The sequence below is a fragment of the Muntiacus reevesi genome, chromosome 3, assembly GCF_963930625.1.
Source record: "Muntiacus reevesi chromosome 3, mMunRee1.1, whole genome shotgun sequence".
Classification (NCBI taxonomy): Eukaryota; Metazoa; Chordata; class Mammalia; order Artiodactyla; family Cervidae; genus Muntiacus; species Muntiacus reevesi.
The window spans coordinates 249,006,689-249,031,560 of record NC_089251.1 but is presented as its reverse complement, the minus strand read 5'-3'; the positions used below and the strand labels follow the sequence as shown (position 1 = coordinate 249,031,560).

The 24,872-nt window shown below is 38.4% G+C and overlaps 1 long non-coding RNA gene across 1 annotated transcript in view; it reads left to right on the top strand.

Annotated features, from left to right (window-relative positions):
* LOC136163487 (uncharacterized) overlaps positions 1–24,872 on the top strand; it is a 490,623-nt gene that overhangs the window by 344,168 nt on the left and 121,583 nt on the right. The window lies entirely within an intron of this gene.

The following is a 24,872-nucleotide window of genomic DNA, read 5'->3' as shown; positions in this document are numbered from 1 at the left end:
TCTCAGTTTAAATGTTCTTTCCTCAGAGAGATGCCCTCCCAAGCTCCATATCTAAAGCTGGTCTCTGCCTTTTATTCGATCCTGTCACTCTATCTGTTATTACAATCTGTGAGTATTTTGTCTGTATATTAGTTTACTGTATTTCTTCAAGACTTAAGAGTCTTTACAAGGTTCTGTCTTATTTACCTTTGTATCTCCAGAGCCTGGCACAATGTTTGACACATTTATTATTTATTATGTGAATGAATAGCTTTGTTGCTAAATCCAGCAAAAACTCAGTTCTTACCTTATTCCATTGACACTCTTGGGTGCTCCCTTTAGTTTGAAACACTTGTTTTCTTTTGGCTTTTGAGTTCTGACACTATTTTTCTCTTATTCCTCTGCCCCTTTTCTCTCAGTGTCCTTTGCAGGTTTCTCTTCCTCTGCCCATTATTTACATGTTGGTGTTTCACCTTTCTACCTTGTCAGCATTTCTTTGCTCTATGTCTTCTCTCTCTAAAGGCTCTCATCAACCCCCATGGACTTAATTACCATCTGTCTCTCTCATTCTCAGATCTTCAGCCTTGATCTCTTTCCTTCACTTCAGAGTGATAGATACACCTGCCTACTGGAATCTCCCAATCAATTTATTAAAAAGTGAATACTGTTTTCTCCTTCAAAACCTTCAAAAAGTTTCTGTGTTTCAGTTTAATTTCTGTGTTTCTTATCTTCTCAAATAGTGCTACTATGCAAGCTAGAAACTATAGAGTTTGTCCACTCTTTCCTTTCCCCTTTTTCTGTACTCTTACTGTCAGTTTCTGTTTCCTAAGCATCTTTCAGTTATATTCTCATTTCTCCATCCCCATTAATGTTACATTAATGATAGTAAACATTTGCATTCTTCCTATGTACCAAGCAACATGCTAACTGTTGTGTGAGTATTATTTGTTCCTTGGCAACAACCCTGTGAGGATTTTCCCCCCTGGATTATAGATAGGGAAACATGTATAGATAGTAAGAAACTGGATAAGTGAAAAATCTGAGATTTGAATGCAGGCAGTGACTTCAGGTGGCTCAGCCCATAAAGAATCTGCCTGCAATGCAGGAAACCCAGGTTCAATCCCTGGGTCAGGAAAATTCCCTGGAGAAGAGAATGGCTACCCACTCCAGTATTCTTGTCTGGAGAATTCCATGGATGGAGCAGCCTGGTGGGCTACAGTCCATGGGGTTGCAAAGAGTCAGATACAACTGAGCAACTAACACATATACACACAAATGACTTTAGAAGTCTTCTTATTACGGTTGTACTGCCTTCTAATTCAGGCCTCCTTCGTCTCAGAACTGTTTCTTAACTGGTTTCCTTGTCTCCAGTCTTGTCCATGGCTGTCTATTCTATCCACTTCAGCCTGAAAGAGTTTTCATAACTGGAAAACAAATCGTGTCGTACCATTGCTTAAACCCTTTAATTATTCCTCACTGTTCTTAGGATGAGGTCCAAAGTTACCCATATGGCTTACAAAGCCTGTGTAACTTTGCTCCTAGTTTCTTCTGGCATTTCTCACTACAACTGTTGGCACTGTTCCTCTGCCCCTGTACCCCCACATTTTTAATACAGCTAAGCTGTTTTCTCTGTTTGGAAATGCAGTGTTTTTTCCCCTAATCCCCTGGTCTCCTGGTGCTCTTTCTCTGCCTGGGATATCTTCCCACTTGCACAGACAGGAGGACACTCAGTTGTTGGATTCAGCTGAAATAGTTCCAGTCAGAATCCAAGTTTAGAAATCTTGCTAATTATTAAGCTATGCTATTTATTCTTGTACTTGGTCTTTCTCATTACCGGGCATACCACTGGAGTGGGTAGCCATTCCCTTCTCTGGGGGTTCTTCCCAACTCAGGGATCAAACCTGGGTCTTCGGCATCACAGGCATATTCTTTACTGTCTGAGCCACTGGGGAAACCCAATGCATTGGACACAGAATCACTATTATTTGCTGAACATATCTGAATCTGAAGAGCTATCGTTTCATGTAGTGAGGGGAGAGGTTCTAATTATATAATGATTTTCATTAAATATTGTATGCTGAGTGCTGGAAATACTAAATGTCTTACATGAAGTCATGGGGAGAGTTAGCACCTTAGAAAGTCAAAACTCGAATCTCAGCTCTTAGTGTAGGATGCTTTATATTGAACCACTATTTTTATACTGCCAGTCATTATTGGTGTTAGAGTTTATGTATTTAAAATATGTAACATGTTTATTTCTATTTTCAGCTGACAGTAACTACTTAACTATCTTAAAACTTCTTTTCTTATTTTTTCCCTTATATTACCTTATAGTATTACTCTACAATATTGCCTGTTGGATTGCACACAAATCAGTGGAAGGGTCAAAGAATGAGGATAATTTGTGGAATTATAGCAATTTTGAGACAATTATGGAGACAGATCTGCTTTAGAAAATTGAAAGAAAATAATGTGGTGTCATTATCTAGTATAACATGAATTCACTGTAAGAATTATAGAAGAGATTTACATATAGTTTATGAACTCTTAGAGCTATTAAAATAATAAAAGTATTTACATGAAGACGGACCAAGAGAGATGATTGTGAATTGATGATCTGCCAAATCTTACAGTTTGTAATTTGACTTGTTTTAGAATTATTAAAGACCTAAATATATTGACTCTACCCAATTAGTATATTGTCACCCTTGCTATTTAACTTATATGCAGAGTACATCATGTGTAACACTGGGCTGGATGAAGCACAGGCTGGAATCAAGATTGCCAGGGAGGAATACCAATAGCCTCAGATATGCAGATGACACCACCCTCATAGCAGAAAGCAAAGAGGAACTAAAGAGCCTCTTGGTGAAAGTGAAAGAGGAGAGTGAAAAAGCTGGCTTCAAACTCAACATTCAAAAAATAGATCATGGCATCTGATCCTGTCACTTCATGGCAAATAGAGGGGAAAAAATGGAAACTGACAGGTGACTTTGTTTTCTTGGGCTCCAAAATCACTGCAGATGGTGACTGCAGCCATGAAACTAAAAGATGCTTGCTCCTTGGAAGAAAAGCTATGACCAACCTGGACAGCATATTAAAAAGCAGAGACATTACTTTGCCAACGAAGGTCCATCTGGTCAAAGCTCTGGTTTTTCCAGTAGTCATATGTGGATGGGAGAGTTGGACTATAAAGAAGGAAGGCTGAGTGCCAGAGAGTTGATTTTTTTTTAAACTGTGGTGTTGGAGAAGACTTTTGAGAGTCCGTTGGACTGCAAGGAGATCAAACCAGTAAGTTCTAAAGGAAATCAGTCCTGAATATTCATTGGAAGGACTGATGCTGAAGCTGAAGCTCCGATACTTTGGCCACCTGATGCGAAGAGCCACCTCATTGGAAAAGATCCTGATACTGGGAAAGATTGAAGGCAGGAGGAGAAGGTGATGAGAGAGGATGAGATGATTGGATGGCACCACCGACTCGATGGACATGAGTTTGAGCACATTCTGGGAGATAATGAAGGACAGGGAAGCCTGGTGTGCTACAGTCCATGGGGTTGCAGAAAGTCGGACACAACTGAGTAACTGAACGGCACCACCAAATTAGTAAAGCAATAAAGAGTTTTTGTTTAAATAGTTCACTGCTAGAGCTTCAGTTTCTGTCTCAGTGAAACGCAGTTGAGATAATCACACAGTAACATGGTCAGTGATAAGGAGGAACAGCTGCTAGAAAAAAAAACAGGAACCCTAGTCGGTCCTCCTCATGGTCACTTGGTCAGATGACTTTACTATGCACACACAAAAACAGAAGCAGATGAGACTGGTTAACAGGTGTGCTGGTGACCTTCTTTAAAGTGTTTGATTTATACGCACAGATTCAGGCTCTGAGTTTAGCCTGATAAACATATAGACAAGTACATTTATTAGAATATAACCATAAGAATACAAATAAAGTGAAGAATTAAAATTATTAATGAGTACAGAATTTGTATCAATCCATAAACTATCTATTTGTATCAGCCTAATTTCTTTCCTCCTTGGAAACTAGTCTCATTTTCTACTTTAATACTATTTAAAAATGCCTTTTAAAATTATTTAATTTATTAGAGAGTAGGTGTCCCCCCAGTTACCTTTATCAGTTTACTTTTGTTATGAAACTTAGATTACATTCAATTTCCTATTCTTTTTCCTCCAAAGCTCCTGTTATATGTAGTTTAATTTATACTACTCATGGGTTTTAGGAAAAGAAAATGCTATCCACTTTCATAGCTCTATATTATTTGATGTTTTTTTAAACCTAGATTTTCTGTTTTATGCATTTTTCTCTTTTTTAAAAAAATATTTATGCCTTTTTTTGTTTGTTTTGGCAGCAAAATTGATAGAATCTGGAAGCACTCTGAGAAGATTAAAAAGAGTTCTCAAAATCTCCCTCATAAATTAGTTTAAGTTCTTATTCCAGGATTATATGAGAATAGGCCAAATTTTCAACTGCCAAAGACGTTTACCAGATCCCTGGCACTTGATTTAGGAAAACTGGGAAAAATTTATTTTTGTGAAAATAAATATTTCTATCTTAAGTTTGATTTTGAAGTATGAAGAAAGTGGGGAATTAAATGAACATTTTTTTTTTTTTTTTTGAATACCTGTTCTTGGTCAGGCTGTGTGCCCTGGATACTCTCATATACATTCTCATATAGTCTCACACAGCCATGTGAGGGCTGGAATCCTGTCAAGCAGGGATTAAATGAGTTCCCCAAGATCACTTAATTTATGGATATTGTAAATGGAGTTGAAACCTAGGATCTCTAAGTTCTGTCCTTTTCACTACCTATGAGCTTTTTCTTCCTCTTCTGGCTGAAAGAGACTCAGGCTCTTGGGTTTCTCATTTTTGTGATAACTCAATTGTTACTTCTTCAGGGTGGTCTTCTCTTAACCTAACACTTGTCAGACTTTCCACTCAGACATACCCTCCTCTTGAAATTCTTTCATAATATTATCTTTTGCAGCAAATTTTGAACTCGTTGAAGTCAAGGCCATATCTGGTTTTGCTTATTTTATTCCCAGTGCCTGGTGTATAGAAGAGACAATAAATTATCTGTTGAATGGTAGTAGTCATGAACCTACACGTATACACAATGGGAAATACTGCTGTAGTCTCTAGTGCAGATTTTATAGTGTGAAGAATTTTGCAAATCTGAAATTATTTGAATTATTGAGAAAGGAAAGGGCCAAAAAGTTTGTTCCTCACAACTTAGGAAAATTTCAACTGATGCTTTTGTCTTTTTTTTTTTCTTTTTTAAAGTCCATTGTCCACATTGCTGTTGGAGCGTTCTAAAGCACAAATTTCAAAAATTATTGTCAGGCTTATTTGTGTCTGGCCACCTCAGGTGGCTTGTAAGCATGCCCTTCTTTTCTGGCCTTGTCTTCTACTGTTCTCCCTCACCTTCTGACCACACTTCTGAGAGATGCCTTGCACTGATCCTCCATGATGCTACTCTTGTCAACTCTCATTTCCTGAAGAACTAACTCTGTAATCTGAGTGACTTCCTCAACCTCCCTAAGCGGTTTGTTCCTTGTTTTTTGTTCCTATTGTTCTTTATACACCATGTAGAACTTGCAATCTCCTGACATCTGGGTGATTGTCTGCCTCCGCCTCCCTCGTTTGATTGTTAACACACAAGAAAGGCCATGTTGCTCAGTCTTGTATTTCTCACTTTTGCATTCCTCCAACAGAACAGCACAGATTAAAACAAAACTGAAACCTGACATGGTGTCTGCTACCTGTCCGTTTAGAGAAAGGATTCCTGTGATAGACTTGAGTTGATCAGCACTAGTGGTTGGTATGCTACTTCTATCTGAAGCTCCTACAAATACAGGAATTGGGGATAGAAAGTGAGGACGACTAGCTCAAAATATGAGAAGATGGAAACTGTGAGCACCTTGAGCGTGGAGAGGATTCATTTGTTTTGAATTCTTAATGTCTGAGATAGGTGCTTAATAACTGTGAATGAACCGAGCTGAAGATGGCCTAAGAGCTGGTGTGCTGAGGGGGACCAGAGTCAGAGCTCTTCCTTGATTCACGTGAGTCCATTATCTGGGTATGATTTCTAAATTGGGTTCTTTAGCAAACTTCCATTCTTGAAGATCCCTACTCTCCCTACCTTGATCCCATATTTTACTTACCTATGAAATGGCATTTTTTAAAAATCTCATTTTTATGTTTGTTTTCTCATTTCTGACCATTTAATGTTGCATCTGACATTAAGTTAGAATTTTCTGGATTAAGCAGCTGGTTTTGGACATTGTATCTGTTGGAGCCCGCACACACAAACATCTTAAAGTTGAGTACTTTGCTCAAAAAAATCATTAAACACAAGGTAAACTGTACATAGCAAATATAATTAAAACTTGGTTATTGCATTATATTTTATGAATTATAGTCAGCTATTTTTTTTTTCTGAAAATGAGAAAGGCTACTTGTGCCTTAATGTCTATAGCAAGAATTATAAAGGCTTTACCTACCTGCCAAGAGTTGACATATTTTATTAAATTATAAATGGTAGGGTTAAAAAAAAACCTTTCCTAGGAACAGACAAAATCAAATTTTGGAATGAACTTGTATTCTCAGTTATGAGTCTTCATAGAGCCAAAGAATACATGACTTTTCAGAATAGGATGTTGTGAATTTTATAACATGAACTGAGTATTGACTGAAATAAAATTTATACACTTGAAACATGTTTTGGGTGGATGTTGTAGACACTTCAACACGATTTTTTTCTTTTGGTTTTTAAAGACCTGGATTCTTTTTGATGTTTGTATGATCTTTCTTCAACAGGGCACTCTTCTGTATTTGGGCTTGATGAAAGTAAATGGTATTTTATTTATTTAATACAGTCACAGTCCTTACTGAAGAGTGGGGATTTTTCTCCTGCTGCCATTTCCCCTCTCCCCCCACCCTCCGCCCTGCCACACCTCCTCTCCTCCTCCAACCAGCAAAGGCAAGGGCAGCAGGTTTTAGTAGATTCTGAGATGGGTGAAACTGAAGCCCATTATACAGAGTGAAGTAAGCCAGAAAGATAAAGACTAATACAGTATACTAACACATATATATGGAATTTAAAAAGATGGTAACGATAACCCTATATGCAAAACAGAAAAAGAGACACAGATGTACAGAACAGACTTTGGGACTCTGTGGGAGAAGACGAGGGTGGGATGTTCTGAGAGAATAGCATTGAAACAGGTATACTATCAAGGGTGAAACAGACCACCAGCCCAGGTTGGATGCATGAGACAAGTGCTCAGGGCTGGTGCACTGGGAAGACCCAGATGGATGGGATGGGGAGGGAGGCGGGAGCGGGGTTCAGGATGGGGAACACATGTAAATCCATGGCTGATTCATGTCAATGTATGGCAAAAACCACTACAATATTGTGAAGTAATTAGCCCCCAACTAATAAAAATAAATGGAAAAAAAAAGACCAATTTATCGTAGCAAACAATTGTTAGCAATAGTTTGAAGCAAGCATGAATGTTCAGCACTCCTTTTAGGACAGGATGGCACAAGACTACTAAATTGAGAGGACAGTAGTGCTGTGAGCTTTGAGTGGGTCGAGGAAAAGGGGAGCAGACGACTTCCGTTCTAATGAAGAAGCAGAATTCTGGTCTGCCTTGTGCAGATGAGTAGCAAGAGGTATATGGCTGACACTTCTGTTTTCAACCGTGCCTCCTCCAATAGAAATGTAAACAATTCTGTTTGTGCATTATAGGTTTTGTTGTCTTTAAAGTGATTTATGTCCTTATCTCTGCATTACTGCCCGCAAAGTACTGCCCTCTGTCAGAAGGACTGTACTATCTAATTTTTTAGACCTTTGTCTTCATTAGTACAGCAGTTTTAGCTTGTGATCATTGTACTAGCCCTCACTGATAAGCTAAGACACTGCAAGATTCATGATACTGACATCTAACCTTGCCACTGGCTTCTTGACCCTTCTGCTTCTGAAACATGGGTTCATTTTTTTTTTTTTTAACCCAAGGTAGAACTCCATCTATTTTTCACACTCATTGTGGGCAGTTTAAAGGTTGGTCAGAATCAAATATTGTGCTTTCAAATTTGATAATGTATGAGTACAGAAGGATGACCTTTGATACATGGTTATACATCAACATGACATGAGCAGTAAATGCAGCAATTACCTTTATCTCATTGAAATGGTACTTTAGTTTTCATCTTCAGAGCAATTAACATTAATATTTAATAATATAAAAAAATGCAAAAACAAAAAAATGCATTTAAGTTCTCATCACAACATTTGCAAAATAAGTATCTTTGGAAATAGTCCTAATTTATGAACTTATTTTCAATATGAGTTTGGTGTTCATAGGATGAAATAGTTCACTAGCAAAAGATCTTGACATGATAATGTTAGGCAGGTTTCTGTAAATCTACTTTGTGTTTTATAAATATGTGATTTTTCAAAAGGATTAAATGCTGCTTCTGTACAAGAGATTTACCATTTGTGATTTGAAACATATTGAAGTCTGTGCCCAGTGGTCATCTAAAAGGAGTATTTAGTGATGACAAGGATCTTTATGATATGATCATACACAGCTGCATGTAGCTTCTATCACTGTTTATGGGATTGTTGCCCCAGTGTATTAATTTAAATATTCACGTCTCCATTAATGAGTGCCTCCTGTGTGTCAGGCACTGGAGATGTAGAATGAGTGTGACATGGACCCTACTTTCAGGGAGTTCATTGTCTACTCAGTGGTTAATCTAATAGGTCAGTTCTATCTTAAGTCCCAAGATGAAGGAAGCAGTAAGTTAACTTAGTAAGTTCTAAGTGAAGTATTCACAGGACTTAAAAAGTTAGGAGACCAGGTTTGCATTTTGACTCAGCCAATTTCCAGTAGTATGAGCTTGTGGGGAAGTTAGGTAATCTCTCTAAACCTTGGTTTCCGTGACTACTGAGAAATGATATGTAATGCACGGAGCTGCTGTGAAAATTAAATAGGGAAAGTAGACTAGAATGGGAAACTTCCTTTTCTACTTCCCATCCTTTCTTTATCTCCTCCTACACCTCTCATCCTGTTTACTGTCTCTGTATAAATTCCTGTCTTTCTAGTATAGAGGTTGTTAACAAGGATCCAGGGAGTCCAAGGGCCTCTGGAAATTTTCTGCAGAGTTTTATGTGTGTATGTGCACATTTTTCTAGGAAGAGAATACATAACTTTCATCTAATTTTCAAAGGGGATCACAAGTCAGTAGAGCAGGAATGCTGCAACTCTCTCCTAAGAGAATAGCTAACTACCAAAGATACTAATTAACATTAATGTTTAATAATATAAAAAAAACCCGATTGAATCTCAAGATCCTTTTTTTCAGGCATTAAAGAATCCATCAAATTATCCCCATGGCCAGAAGCTATATGTGTGGTACAAAGCAACAGTGCCACAGTAGTGGCAAAATTAGTATAAAAATGGAACTGAAGTTCAGTGTATGAGTCTTGCATGTTTTTAGATTGCTGATAGCTTTATCAGTGATCACTTTTAGACATGAGGATTGCTTAAAACTCATCAGGTTAGTGAGATTGCGTTTTGAAAATAAGATAGGGGTATTGTAAGGAATCACAAGGTATCTTACTGGGTTTGATGTTATAAATAAAGTTTCACCACCCTATCCCAAATACCTACTTGTTCCCTCCCCTCAACCCAGGAACTTCCTGCTCATGAAATGATGTCATAAAATTAGCTTTTCACCAACACTTGTCTGTCTCCCTCTCTCAATTTTTAATATAGGAAATCTAAGGTACAACAATCAAAATTTTAAAAGCTATTTCACTGCATTCTATCACTGTAACACATTAACTGCTGTCTCTTCCCTTAGGTTCCCTTTCAGTCTTTAGACCTTTTAGCTTATGTATGTGCTTTATAAATTGATAGAAACACAGTTGCATTCTTTATTGTTTTTTTGTCTGTGCTGGGTATTCACAGCCTTTTCTCTAGTTGTGGTGAGCAGGGGCTGCTCTCTAGTTGCAGTCAGCAGGCTTCTCATTGCAGTGGCTTCTCTTCTTGTGGGGTATGGGCTCTAGGGTGCACAGGCTTCGGCAGTTGTGGCTCCTGAGCTCCAGAGCTTAGGCTCAGTAGTAGTGGCACACGAGCTTAATTGCTCTGTGGCATTTGGGATCTTCCTGGATGGATAAGGGATGGAACCTGCGTCTTCTGCACTGGCAGGTGGATTCTTTAGCGCTCAGCCACCAGGGAAGCCCCCGCACCCCACCCCCGTGCAGCCGTATCCTTAAACCAAACTGTGAGCAGGAGGCTCTCTGGGGGGTCCCACTTGTTCCTGTAGCTTTTCTCACTTGAACTGTTATCAAAATCGTGAGTCCGTTATTGACCATTCCATAGCGCCTGAAGCCATGGGTGTTTGGTCACTGGGAGGAGTTTTGAACCCTTAACACTTTACAGGCCGTGAAACAACTGTGAAGTGGTAATGAGGTTTTCTTTACAATCAAGCAAAAGCAGGCCGAAGGCTGGAATGCCTCGTTTTACTCCTTTCCCTGACATCTCTGCTTCCATTTCTCCTTCAGAATATACCTTAAGTTTGAGTCTGTACCTTTGCTTTGTAGGTCTAAACCTATTACATTTTCAAGTGAGGTTCATCCCAGAATTAATTATGACTGAAAAAAAGTAGATGATCAAAATGTTCAGGAGTGGGCAAGTTTTTAAATAAGGCATTTAAAAATATTTTTGAAGTATTTTTAATAATGAAAGAAAATACTCAAGATTTGATATTAAGAGAAACATGGATATAAAGTTACATGGTGTATATACAGTCTGGTCTCATATACAAGTATATGAAGCTAATTATAAATATAGATCTATCTATAAATAGATGCAGACATATGAGAGGGAGGGGTTTATACAAATATAACAAATTTTAACTATTCATATTGGGTTGTAGTATATGTGTTACTCTGTTTTTTCATCTTTTCCCCCAAACTTTCCCAAACTGAATATCAAGAATGTGCATTACTCTTAGAGTCTACTTTTTAAATTAAAAATTAAAAATCTGGAGTAATGAGCTCCAACAAATCACCATGTTACAGAAACATTTTTAATTCAAGTTAATAGTTCTGTTATTCCCAAATTCAGAACATTTTTGTATGTGCAAATTCTGGCGAAACAGTTCATTTTCAAAAAAGGCAGAGAAAAAAGTGAGTTTATCTGGGCAATAAAAATATAGAGACCTCTGTTAAGTTATTTTGGAATAAAGAATAAAAATGAATGTTTTGTAAAAAATATGGAGTTAGAAATTAGGAAGGAATCTGAGAAACTTAGATTTTTTTTCTTTCAGCAGCTTGAATAAAGTGCTCTCAGCCTATGTAGAATGGTTTGGAAGCCCTGGTACATCTACATACTTTCTCCTCCTTCCTTTATTTGCACAAAGCCATACACAGCTCATTAATTCCTTTAATTAAGAGGAATGAATCAAAAGGTTTTTGTCTTCTAATAAGTAGTTGCTTCATTTTTATGTAATATGACACCACAATCTTTAATCTTCCCTTAATATATTTCTTTGGAAATCTCATAAGTTATGGAGACTGCTTCTTATGGATGGTTAAATAAGTTCCTAAAACTGGGTTCTGATAAACATTTAGAAATAATCACAAATACAGTATACAGTGATGTATCTTAGTGCAGATTGCTCTAGAATCGTTCTATGATAGCAATTACAGCAAAATCTGACTTAAGCTTCCCAAATTGAGATTTTGTGGCAATTTGTGAGAGAGATGAGAATGAATTTCATGATTTAGAGAATTAGATAGGTAAATTTATAATACATTTAGAGCTTTGTAGAAATATTTACTTTTTGGGTAGTTATTTTAAATGTCTGTTTATGTACCTGATGTGCTGGTTTTCTACTAGGGAAACCGTAATTGACTGAAAGTTTAATATATTCCCAACCTGCTATAAGACATCTTATATATACAGTATAATTTGATCTTTAAAAGAATTCTTTGAAATAGGAAATTATCTCCTTTCTTTAGATAAGGAAATTGAAGTTCCAGGAAATTCAGTAATGCATCCAAGGTAACACAACTGATAAGTGGCAAACACAGGATTGGAACCTAGGTTGATCCATAAATGAACCTTCCCTGGTGGCTGGCTCATAGAGTAAAGAGTCTGCCTGCAGTGTGGAAGACCTGGGTTTGATTCCTGGGTTGGGAAGATCTCCTGGAGAAGGAAATGGCAACCCACTCCAGTATCCTTGCCTGGAAAATTCTGTGGATAGAGGAGCCTGGCAGGCTACAGTCCATGCGGTCACAAAGAGTCAGACACGACTGAGCAACTTCACTTGATCCACAAATGTTTCACTATATTGCACCACCTCCAGTCTTACCTATTTGTTCAAACTGACTTTTTAACAGCAATATTTCTTTCCCTTGTATACATTAAAATGATTAAAATATCCTGTAAAAATGTTCCGTAGTAATACTCTGAGGGAAATCTTGAAGAGTTCTTTTGGTAAGATGAGCACTCCTTGCATTGCCCAGATTTTGTGAAACAGTATTGGAGATGTTACTATTATTTTAGAAGCTAAAAAAGAATATGCTACTGCCTGCTGGCTCCTCCTCTGCTTAGTTACATGCAGTGTGCATTCTTTCTGCTTTCACTGTTAGCTTTATCTCTTTTGTGCTACCATACAGAGTTGAGTTGATTCATGACAAAAGCAGAAAAGGTGATTATTAATTGCTCTGTACATAAATTACCTTTCTATTCTTGGTATTAAGTGAATTTCTAAAACCAACATTCAAATTCTTTGATTCTGTGCCATTTAAAAAATTGTCTTCCCATTGAGATTTTTACTGAAAGCACTGAGAAATATTAAAAAAAGATGTCTATCAGAATCTTTCTGAGTACATGTCAAATGCTTGTTTGATTTATACAAAGGATGAATATTTCTTCCTGGATCTCACTATCACTGAGGGACTAATTGTCTCTTACATACCTTCAACTCTCACTTACAGTGGTGCTTGGCAAGCAGTATGTTCTTCATGAGTGCTGAACTGGAATTGTTTCTTAGCAGGACACTGTGCCTCTGATATAGATTATCTTCTTATCATGTCTGAAAATTAATATTTTTGAATGAAATGAAGATAACTTGATTTTGAATTCCTTTGTGCCTCTAGGTCTTCAACTGATGCCAGGGAGAGAAGGGTATGAACTGCTGCTGTCCACAGCTCCCACACCTTGGATTTTACCTAGAGGTCTAGGCCTTGATGACCAGCTGTCTTTCTCTATTTAACCTTTGGTTACATGCACTGGCCTCATGAAGGACCTCACACTAGTCAGCTGCCTTTCTAGGCCCTTTCGCCTTCCTTTCCTCTTCCTTCCTTCTTCTGTGATCATCCTTTGCTGACCTGCATCCCCAGGACTTTGCATGTCCTTCTATTGAATTTGGGGTATCAGCTTTCCCCTAGTCCTTTATGGATTTTGCATGTAGTTTCCATGATTCTGATTCTTACATGTAATTCATGCATTGTGACATTCCTATTCACAAAGACTATATTTTCTACAAACTTCTACTAACACATGTTGTTGTCAGAAATTATCACCAGATGTTTGGGAAGGCAGGTAAGGAAATAGTTCTGGGCTGTAAGACTCAAGCCCTCCCAGAAGAGTTAGGAGGAAGTGGGACGTCCTATTGCTTCCAGTCACTTTTAACAGGCCCGGCCTCTCTTGATGTTACCCAAGGGTAGTCTGAGGCCACCTCCATCAGCTTTCACAGGATGTGACATCTCTCCTAGCAGCCTAGGGAGTGCTGGTTTTCATGCTATATTCCACAGATCCCCCAGACTCCACAAGTCCTTCTGTCATTCCTCAAACATTTGACTTATCTTCTAATGTGGATGTGTAGTACCTTTAAAAAATGTATACACAATGTATTTAACAATTTTTAACACTGAAGGCCACTAATTTGTGTTCTCAGTGATGGATTTCATAATACATAAATGTTGTGAATTAGAATTTATAAAATAAATTCATTTGTAACAGATATTGGCTGTCTCTGTGGGCAGTCTTTAATCTCACTCCATGCTGTTCAGACATGAGCTCTATACTTCTCTCAGATTGCAGCCCCTCTCATCTCTCCTCTGGGTTATTTGTAACAGGCACTCATTCACTCTCCTTACAATCCATTTCCAGCAGCAGCCAAAGTAAGCCTGTTAGGAGGGTGTGATGACTCCTCTACTCAAAAACCTTCCCATAGTTTCCCATCCTTTTGTCCCAGGTGGCGCTAGTGGTGAAGAACCTGCCTGCCAATGCAGGAGTTCGATCCCTGGGTTGGCAAGATCACGTGGAGGCAGGGATGGCCACCACTCCAGTATTCTTGCCTGGAGAATCCCAGGGACAGAGGAGCCTGGTGGGGTACATAGGGTTGCAAGGAGTCAGACATGACTGAAGTGACTTAGCATGCATGTTATTGTTTTGTTTTTTAATTGAGATATAATTGACATATAGTATTGTATAAGTTTAAGATGTACAATGTGTTGATTTGTTATAAATTGTAAAATGATTACCACTATAGTGGTAACCATTTCCATCCTGTCAAATGGTTACCATTTCTTTTTGTGGAGAGAAAGTTAAGATTTACTCTCTTAGCAATGTTCTAGCATATGAGACAGCATCATTAGCTACAATCACCATGCTGTGTATTAGATCCCCCAAATTGTTAATCTATCACTGGAAGTTTATGACCTTTTATAACCTTTGACCATTATCTCCTCATTTCTCCCACCATCCCCAAACCCTGGTAACAACCACTCTACTCTCTGTTTCTCTGAGTTTGTCTTTTTAAGACTGTCTATATAAGTGATATCATACAGTATTTGTCTTTCTCTGGCTTATTTCACTTAGAACAGTGCTCTCAGGGTCCATTCATGTTGTAAAGGGCAGGATTTCTTCCCATTTATAGCTGGATGATATTTCATTGTGTATATAACACATCATCTTTGTCCGTTCATCTGTGACAGGCATTTAGGTCTATAGTTTAGGTTCACAGTTCCCCATATTACCTAGAGTAAAAGCCCAAGACATTGCAATGGCTTATAAAGTCCTTCACTACCTACCCTCACCCCCTGCTTGATGTTCCTGTTCTAATTATCCCATGTCTCTTTGACTTTGCCGTCCTCCTTGGTCTTCCTCCAACATGCCAGCCATACTCCTGCCTCAAAGCCTTTTTTTCTTAATGTTCCTTCTGTCTTAAAGATTTTTGCTTAGCTGGACACTCCGACCCCAGGTCTTTACTCAAATATCAACCTGCCTTCCCTAACCTGACAACACCTCCTTAAAATATCCCTCCATTCCCTTTCCTCCTTTTTTCTTCTCTTAAATTGTCTAAAACTTCTCTATTGTCAGTAACATTCAATAGCAGTATTATCACCATCTAATGTACCATATATTTGTCATCTTCATTTTGCACTTCTTCCCCCCTGTAGAAAGTAATTCATGTTGCCAGAAATGTCTGAATGTTTTATTCCCTGCTATATTCCCTGTAGATAGCAGTTGGTAGGTTCTCAATAAATATTTGCATTCTCTAGGACTAATCCACAAGCCCCAGATCATTAGTAAATAAACTAGATTTTTCTGGGAATTTTGCAGGGGGAGATGGACAAAATGGTTTATGTCCAAGGGGAGCGTCTCCTTTCAATTACTCCTTTCCTGAGAATAGAGACCAAATTGTTTTGACTTGAGAGATGCTCTCCCTGGATATCTATATAAACAGATGCTTTATAGGTCAGTACAACATATAATCAAGCAGATTAAGTGATAATGTTTGTGAGGATCTGAGAGTGAGATGTACCATAATGCAAAAGTCAACTGGATTTTGGAGGGAAAAGGATTTATGAAAATTCTTTTTAACATTACCTCAAATGCAATGATCTAGATAAGCTAAATAAGTATTTTTCCTCTATTTTTCCTAACCTCCAACCACTAACTACCTCCCTCCTCCTCTCCATCCCCATCCCCCAGCTGATGAAGTAAAGCCAAACTTATTGGCCAAATGGTGGATTACCTAAGTCATTTGCTTTTACCTCGTGCCTTTTCTTGGAGAAAGAAATGGCAACCCACTCCACTATTCTTGCCTAGAGAATCCTTTGGACACAGGAGCCTGGTGGGCTGCAGTCTATGGGGTCGCACAGAGTCGGACACGACTGAAGTGACTTAGCAGCAGCAGCAGCATGCCTTTTCTGTTTATAGGCTTTTGGCCAATTCTATTGTTTCCCACCTGGAATGGCAATATGAAAACAATTAAGGTAATTAGCATTATCATTTATGGTAAAAAGTTTGGTGGGGAAGAAAACTATTAAAGGAATTTGAAGGGTCTTCTTGGATTGTCTCTCCATGTATTTTGTTAGCACATATAATTGATAGCAATATTAAGGCATTAAAAATATTATTTACTTCCTGGTTTGCATTATTAGCTCACATGTATTTCATTAACACACATGAGCAAGAGTGATACATAGCAACAGGTGAGCTTTCTTTACCAGCCATTGTGCAAAGTTAGCATGTGGCTATTTTTAAGGCTGATCTACTAGTATATGTAAATGCAAACACCTCTGTATGCTATGGTGACATCTTTAAGTAATTGAAAGTTCAGCATGAAAGTTGTGTCCAGCCTAAAGACCACTCTCAGTTAAAAGGTTAATCCTTTTAATAGTTAAATAGGCTGCCCTCTCAGACACATCTCAGAGAAGAGAATTTATTATATTAGGTATAATCTCATTAGGTATGCAAGGTAAATAACCTCATTAAAACAATTGTGAAGGAGATGCAGTACTATTCAAATAGGGCAAAAAGGGGCCAACGAGGTAAAACAAAAAGCAGTTATGGAAAGTCAACCACTGCTTTTATTTTGTGTTTCATATTTTGTGCTGAATAAGCAGATTAAAAGGGTAAACTGCTTAGCATCAAGAAGAGCCTAAAGGAAAAAGACCTGGATAAATTCTTTTGGTGAAAAAGCAACAGATTAGAGCATAGCCTGTTGGCCATGCATTAGCTGAATAATCTCAAAGAGTGGAAATGCTGGTTTCTACGAGTGTGTCTTCAAAGGGCTATAAATGAAGTGATCCTTCCTGGATCTAAAACCCTAATAGACCTTGGACATTTGTTTTCCCAAAGCAGGGTTACCCCTGATGGATGACTTGACTAACTGTCTTTTTATTTGACTAATCTCCCTTGTTATGTTGGAATTTCAAGATCATTATTTCTCTATGAAAAATTCCTCTTCCGTGTAAGGTACTGGGCAACGCCCTAGAACTAGAATATCTTTCAGTTGTGTTTGACTCTTTGCGGCCCCATGGACTGTAGCTGCCAGATTCCTCTGCTATGGAATTTTCCAGGCAAGAATACTGAATGGCACAGGGGTGCCATTTCCTACTCCAGGGCATCTTCCCGACCCAGGGATTGAAACTGCGTCTCTTGCATCTCCTGCATTGGCAGGTGGATTCTTTACCACTAGCACCACCTGGGAAACCCTTTGGTCTCCTGCCTATCAGTATCTATATTTATTGTCATCTACATTTATTTCATCTGTTTTGTTGCTTAGTTGTTCAGTCATATCTGACTCTCTTACACCATGGTCTGTAGCCCTCCAGGCTCCGTGGGATTTCCAGTGGAGAAGTATCCCATGGAGTGGTCCATGGGGTTTCCTAGGCAAGAATACTGGAGTGGGTTGCCATTTCCTTCTCCAGGGGATCTGACCCAGGGATTGAACCCGCATCTCCTACATTGGCAGGTGAATTCTTTACCACTGAGGCACCAGGGAAGCCCTGTTGTGGTTTACCTACAGTTTTTCCAGGGGAATCTGTAGTGTTTCTAAAATAGGAATTAGCTTTTATGCAACTGGTATTTAGGACAATGAGGCCAGTATAACTCAGAAGTCATGTTGGTCATACATGATTTCCCTCAGATTAATGTTTTGCATCACCAAACAATATCAGTTGAATGCAGCAAGTTAGAAGAGCATAGAATATAGAAAGTAAAAGTGTTAGTTGCTCAGTTGTGTCTGACTCTTTGTGACCCCGCGGCTTGTAGCCTGCCAGTCTCCTCTGTCCATGGAAATCTTCAAGGGCAAGTATACTGGAGTGGGGAACCATTCCTTTCTTCAGGGGATCTTCTTGACCCAAGGATCTAACACTGGTCTCTTGCATTGCAGGCAGATTCTTTACCGTCTGAGCCACCAGGGAAACCCCATAGAAATAGGACCTACAACTAAACTATGTTGAAAAGAAGACTAACCTGTGAACAGCTTGGCTATGTGCTTTATCTTAGAAGTGCTGAGTGTGTGGTTCTCTCTGATCCTTGGGTATTTTGCTCTTGTCTCCTCAAATAAGCAGCCTCTGTCTTTTATCTCTTCTATCAAGCTGTCTAGTTTCTTTCTCTCTCTTTTATTGTGGTAAAAGATATATATCTTTTTTTTAAAAGAGGTAAAAATTCCTGTGTTTACAGTTGTCTTTTAATTTAGGAAGTTAACTTGAGCTTTAAAAACCTGAAAATATTTTTATTAAGTTTTTTATTCTTTGTGTTGGTATTTTTGTTACAAAGTTGCTTAAATTTGGCGTGGTTTGCTACTACTTTTTTCCCTGTAAATCCTGTGACTGCAGAATGCAAGTATCTTTTGAAACATATATATCTCTTATAGCAGAATAGCCTGTATTTCATTTTCTTAATGCATATTGCATGGATGTCATAACTGATCATGTTCAGGACTTGTCCTAGGAAGCTACACTAAGGTTGGAGTAGGATCATCTGTTAAGAACATAACAGGAAGAAGTTCCAAGATCAGCCAGGAGACTTGCTGAAGTTTTTTTTTTTTTTTTTTAATTTATTTATTTTTAAATTGAAGGATAATTGCTTTACAGAATTGTGTTGGTTTCTGCCAAACATCAACATGAATCTTGCTGAAGTTTTGTGGGTTCACAAGTGTCAAAGTTCAGAAGCCTCACAACTATCATTCTTGGTGCAATGTTCTTATTCCTCTGGCCTGTCCTACTTCCAGCAAATCAGTTCAGTTCAGTCACTCAGTTGTGTGCGACTCTTTGTGACCCCATGGACTGGAGCATGGCAGGCTTCCCTGTCCATCACCAACTCCCAGAGTTTACTCAAAGTCATGTCCACTGAGTCAGTGATGCCATCCAACCGTCTCATCCTCTGTCGTCCCCTTCTCCTCCTGCCTTCAATCTTTCCTAGCATCAGGGTCTTTTCCAATGAGTCAGTTCTTCGCATCAGATGACCAAAGTATTGGAGTTTCAGCTTCAACGTCAGCCCTTTCAATAAATATTCAGGACTGACTTCCTTTAGGATGGACTGGTTGGATCTCCTTGCAGTCCAAGGGACTCTCAAGAGTCTTTTCCAACACCACCGTTCAAAAGCATCAATTCTTTGGCACTCAGCTTTCTTTACAGTCCAACTGTCACATCCATACTTGACTATTGGAAAAACCAGAGCTTTAACTAGATGGACGTTTGTTGGCAAAGTAATGTCTCTGCTTTTTAATATGCTGTCTAGGTTGTTCATAACTTTTCTTCCACGGAGCAAGCATCTTTTAATTCCATGGCTGCAGCCACCATCTGCAGTGATTTTGGAGCCCCCAAAATAAAGTCTGTCCCTGTTTCTATTGTTTCCCCATCTATTTGCCATAAAGTAATGGGACTAAATGCCATGCTCTTAGTTTTCTGAATGTCGAGTTTTAAGCCAAACTTTTCACTCTCCTCTTTCACTTTCATCAAGAGGCTCTTTAGTTTTTTGTTTTCTTCCATAAGGGTGGTGTCATCTGCATATCTGAGGTTATTTATATTTCTCCTGGCAATCTTGATTCCAGCTTGTGCTTCCTCCAGCCCAGCGTTTCTCATGATGTACTCTGCATATAAGTTAAATAAGCAGGGTGATAATATACAGCTTTGACGTACTCCTTTCCCTATTTGCAACAAATCTGTTGTTCCATGTCCAGTTCTAACTATTGCTTCCTGACCTGCATACAGATTTCTCAGGAGGCAGGTAAGGTGGTCTGGTATTCACATCTCTTTAAGAATTTCCCACAGTTTGTTGTGATTCACACAAAGGCTTTGACATAGTCAATAGAACAATAGATGTTTTTCTGGAACTCTCTTGCTTTTTCGATGATCCAACAGATGTTGGCAATTTGATCTCTGGTTCCTCTGCCTTTTCTAAATCTAGCTTGAACTTCTGGAAGTTCATGGTTTACGTACTGTTGAAGCCTAGCTTAGAGAATTTTGAGCATTACTTTGCTAGTGTGTGAGATGAGTGCAATTGTGTGGTCTCATCCAATGAATGAGAATATATAAAACACTGCTTAAACTTATAGGGTGACTTCTCTGAACTTTCCTGCAACCAGTAAAAATATTTTTTGGTGTCAAGAATATAGTTTGCTTAACATACAATGAAGCTCTTTTAAACCCCTTTCAGTTGCAAAATAATTCTATATTTTCAAAGTGGGATTTTTATTTCCATCTTCCCACCCCCAGCCCTCCACTGCACTCAGGTCTCTTGCTCTGTCCTGTGATGCTTTCACTCATTACTAACTGGGCAGGTCACATGGACATGATCTCATGGATGCTATTTCAGTTCAATAAACATATATTGAACACCTATGACATGTAGGGCATTCTGCTAAGGAGTTTCTGTTAAGTCTCCCAGATCAGAAATTGGTATCTTAGAGACCTTCTAAAAGGCAATGCCTTAACCCAAGACAGCAACCTGATGAAATAGGGCCTCAAGTATTGCTGAAACATCTCCTTAAATCTCTTCAGGGACCAACCCTGGTATTTTCCTGGATGACCTACTCGCTATAGTGTCTGCAAACAAACTAGGAGCCAAGAGAAGAAAAGTGGGGAGCTGATGGGCATCCATACTTCAGAAGCTATTCCTTTATTCAGTAACTGGTTTCATCCATGACATTAGTTGAATAACTTGTGTGTGCTGGGCAAGTATGTGTTCAATTATCCACAAAGGACCATGAAAACTTCAGTGTCCCAACGACTAAAATTCTCTGTGTTGCAAAGCCACCAAGCTGGCCTGGAATAATGAAATTCCCATGAAATTGAATTGATTCTCAAATTATTGCTTAAATGATGAAACAGTAGAACTTAAGAGAATATGAGAATTCTTCAGCTAATGCTATGAGACCAGTTGCAAAGTGGATTAGGCATACGCTGAAAAAAGCCATTATGCTCATCTTTTCATAGATGCATGATTTGTTTTATTCTTAACACATTTGAGGTTTAAAGTTTTTATACCATGCTCTATGAATAGAAGTGTAATAAGGTTGAAAACCAAAATAGTTCTCACGACTATTAGAAAAAGAAAAAAGAAGCTCTGGTTGAATGCTGCCCATTTGAATCCCCTTTTCTAAAAATCTTATTTTTTTTTATTACTTGTCTCATTAACCCCAAGATTTAGAAAATTGAATGGTGTCTGAGTAAAATGAGTGACAGTGAAAAATATTTTTAAAGGGCTAGTCTTTCTGTTGATCTTCTCTTAAACATTTTAAAATTAAAATGTTCTTACATGATAAAACTATTTGGATATGTATGTGATTTATCCCTAAGTTTGAACCTACCTGTCTTAAATGTATACTGAGCTTTTATTTATGCTTTGAAAATATAGTAGATAAAAAGCATAAGTGTTTCTGATATTATGTTTTGTCATCTCCAGCAAAGAAGATTGAAATCTTGAGAAACAATTTTCTGAAGAAATGAAATTGTATGCCCTCCTGAACCCTTGGGGGAAAATAGCCTCTCTGTTTGCTCAGAATATGAAACAGTAAAACAGTGCAAGTAAAACAGACAGCCATGCCATGCGTGTCACATTTCCATTTGTATTGTTTGAGATGGTGTTTTAAAAAGATTTTCTGGGGTTTTATTTATTTATTTAAGAAATAACGGGTACAAATAATATTTGCACAATCTCACTAGTGTAAGAATTTCCACATCAGATGTATTTATTTTCTGGGACCAGAAGAGATTGCTTTGTAACCCTTGTGATGTATGACTAAACAGAGAACATGTAAAAAAGGTTTTGGAAGTGCTCTATAGTAGTAACATTTCTGAAAAAGTGAAGAGAAGCTTCCAACATCCTTGTCTCCTAGACTGTTAGGGGAGTCCTCAGTAGGCTCAATGACCTCATAGGGTAGGCAGAAAGAATGACTTACAGAGGAAGGAAACTTTTTAAAAGGCAAAAAATGAAAAAAATTTAACTGCTATGCTCCTCAAAGAAGATTATCACATTTAGAGGGAAGAATTTAGAGTGAAGAATTGTCCCTTCTCATCCTTCAAAGTCATAAATGTCCCCCTTGGGCCTAATGATAATCTAGATAATTCAGTGCAGTTGAGGCTGGAATGGATTCTGTAAAAGTCTAAACTAATATTTTTTGCTTTTTAAACAAGTTGACATAATACACCCAAACACTTCTGGAGAACATCCCTTATTATCAGATCTTGGAGTTAGGGGGAGGAGATTTTCTTCTCCTTATAAATATGAAAGATTTAAAAATTTTACTTTGTAGTTAAACTGTATTATAAAATTAGTACATAACTGAGGAAAATCACTTGTCAGAAGTGGTTTGTCAATAATGAAGAACTCAATCTCCATATTTATATTCAAATATTATTTCTGGTGCCAAGTAGTTTTTTAAGCTGCATCATTCACCTTAATCAACAATCTTGGCTCCAGATATTTTGATCATTCCAAAACTCTAGATCTACCTCCAGTGATAAATGTTTAGTACCATTAGGGATATTTAGAGGATAGGTAGGTGGTAAGCTGTGAAGGGCATCTCCCTAATGGAGTTCCAATGCTGCCTTGAGACAGCCTCACAGACTAAGTGTGTGGTCCTAGGTTGATGGCTTTAAATGAAAAAGCACACATTTGGGCTTTAGACTCTGGTATATTTATTTAAAAATCAGTTGCTTTACTGTGGAGTCAAAACTTGTGTACCATTTGACTTAGAAATGCATCTCCTCCAGATTCTTTGAGTGCTCAGAAAGCTGCCATGCTTTAAAGCATATAGGATCACCTAGCCCTAAAATTTCTGGCATCAGAGAGGGAAGGTCTCAATAAGAGTCTATGAAGTTGAACCACTTGGCAACATGAACTAAATTATCTGTTGCCAATCACTACCTTTAGAAAAAGGTCCCCGCTCACACTTTTCCTACTACTGTGTATATGTAAATGATATTTTACATAGTGACACAGCAGCGTTTATAAAGGGTTTCTGAGTATTTTTATGTAAATTAATTCTTTATGCTTGTGTTAGTAACTTTTTGATTGCAAGTGGTAGAACTCCAGCTGGTTTGAGAAAGAGGGGAATGTTTTGGAAGGTTATAGGTTTATCTTATATAACCTAAATTCAGGTGGGGGAGCTATGTGGCTAGACCTTAGGAACAACAGGATCTAGACATTCAAATGCCCTCAGAGCTCCTGCTCTCTCCAGCTCTCAAACGTGTTTCTTTCTGACTGTTGGTTTCACCCTCCACTGCTCTAGAGCAATGTCTTCCGTGTGACTGAGAACATGGCTGATGATGCCAAATCTTGTATCTCATAGTTCCTGCCATTAGTTTTATCAACCGTCACTTCTCAGCTGTAGTTCAGTCAAGCCCACAGACAGGCACACCTCTAGATCCATCAGTAGTGACCAAACGTCTAATGCAAGAACATGGCAGTCCCCACTAGGTAGCGGTGGGGAGAGAGGTTCTCAAGACAAGGGAGGTTTGCAGAAGAAAATATGATAGCAGTCCATCACAATTTCCAACCAGAAATAGAAGAGCCCTAAGGACAGAGGTGGTAGTATGTCGAGTAGAATGTTTTAAGGGCTCAATGCATGTTCAAGGATGGCTGCTATCCAGATAACTTTTAGGGCTTGAAAAATACAGCTGGTCCAACTATAGAATTGGTTAGAGCAAATCCCCCACATTTCCTTGACCTCACGACATAGGTTATCTGCAGTTAAGCACGTGGGCTCTGGAGCCAGACATCCTGAGTTGAAATCCTCCTATCTGGCTCTGTGCCCATGGGCAAGTTACTTATCCCCTGTATCTCAATTTCCTCATCTGTTAAATGGAGTTAGTACCTTCATCAGAGGCATATCTAAAGACTCAGTGAGGTTTTAATACCTGTACCTGACAAATGTAATGAATTAGATGTTGTTATTCTTCTCACAGTTACATAATTGGAAACAGAAACTACAGGGAAAACGTCTGTGTGTCTGCATATGCTGTTCTTTCTGCTGGGATGGCCTTTCCCCTACTCTCCTGACATGCCAATCTCTAACAAAGCCAGAGCTCCGGCTTCTTTCTTCTGGTTGCTCAAAGCACACGAAAGGCAGAAAACGCAGACCTACTGCTGCGGGCTGTGGGGTTGCTGATGCTGCTCTTCCTGCGTCCCGGGGGCAACTTTGAGAGTATGTGCTGTGTTTGTTTCATTTACATATTTTAGAGGTTAGCAGACGACAGAAGACCAGTTTTTGGTAGGATGACTAAAAACATGCACATTTCAATTTTCTCTCATTGGCATTACCTCTGCCATTCTACTTGGCATTTCTTCCTTCAACTCTTGTTTTGTTGAAATCCTATCAACCCTTCAAATTGCAGTTCAAATGCTGTATTTAGAATCAGGCATTCTCTGAACAGGCCAGGTCTCTACAATCTCTTAATACACCTTCCTCCCCAGTCAGTTAGCACTTTTGTGTATTGAACATGTTGGTTTGCCTGAAAACAAACAAGACATAGAAATTTTGCTCTTATAGTTGCCTAAGAAAATTATTTAGTCAAATAAACATAACTTTTTGTTTATGTGTAGACCATATG